Raw genomic sequence first — 965 nt, forward strand, 5'->3', positions numbered from 1 at the left:
CCTTATTGTCTGAGGTGTCACCTGAAGCTGTTGGTCTCACGGCCAAGAAAATGAAGGATGCAGACACTCCAAAAGTGAGGTTACAGCAGAAGTTTAATAAGCGAAAGAAGGAAAGCTCTCTGGAGCAGAGAGGGGTCCCAGAAAGATGGGTTGCCATTTTACAGTGAAGTGCAAGGGTTTTTATAGAGAAGCTGCAGGGGAGGAGCGCTTCATTTGCATAAGGCACAAATTTCTGAGTTCCCACCCCACCCTTTCTGGTGCCCATGGGGCTTCTTAGCCTGAGTTACTCCATGTTATTTGTCTCTTCCTGCTGCGCATGTGTGAAAAAGGTGGGGGCGTATAAAAAAGGTGGGGGCAGGGGGGAGCGGGGGTCGCCAGAATACTCCAAGGTGAACGTGCCTGGTTCAGGGTAGGTTTTCTTATTGGTGCTGCTGCAGGCACTCCCCCTGCACAAGCCTCCTTGTCTGAGTATTTTCAAGAAGAGAGGGGTCTATGCTTACTGAGGCCCACTGTATGTCTGTATGTTACACAGGAGACCCCCTTCTGTGTTAGGGCTTGCCTTCATTATCTGTGTTTGCAGCCTGATCGCTCAGGATGGTCTTTGCTGAAGGAGAAATGACCTCTTCGGCTGCTTTTTATAAGAAGGGAATTCCACCAAGGACCCTTGCCCTGTCTGCCTAGTTGATTTCTCTCTCTCTCCTCTCACACTGCTGTATTCCAACCGGGTTAACACTGCAAGATCCCGTGTCAAAAAATAATAATAATAAAAATTAAATAAAGAAATGAAATCAAGAAATAATAGTGATAGAAAAAAGAAATAAAAGCTATATATCTGTAAGACTCTGCCTTTTTTTTTTTTTTATACTTTAAGTTCTAGGGTACATGTGCATAATGTGCAGGTTTGTTACATATGTATACTTGTGCCATGTTGGTGTGCTGCACCCATCAAATCGTCAGCACCCATC

Source organism: Colobus angolensis, unplaced genomic scaffold, assembly GCF_000951035.1.
Source record: "Colobus angolensis palliatus isolate OR3802 unplaced genomic scaffold, Cang.pa_1.0 Scaffold202, whole genome shotgun sequence".
Taxonomy (NCBI): domain Eukaryota; kingdom Metazoa; phylum Chordata; class Mammalia; order Primates; family Cercopithecidae; genus Colobus; species Colobus angolensis.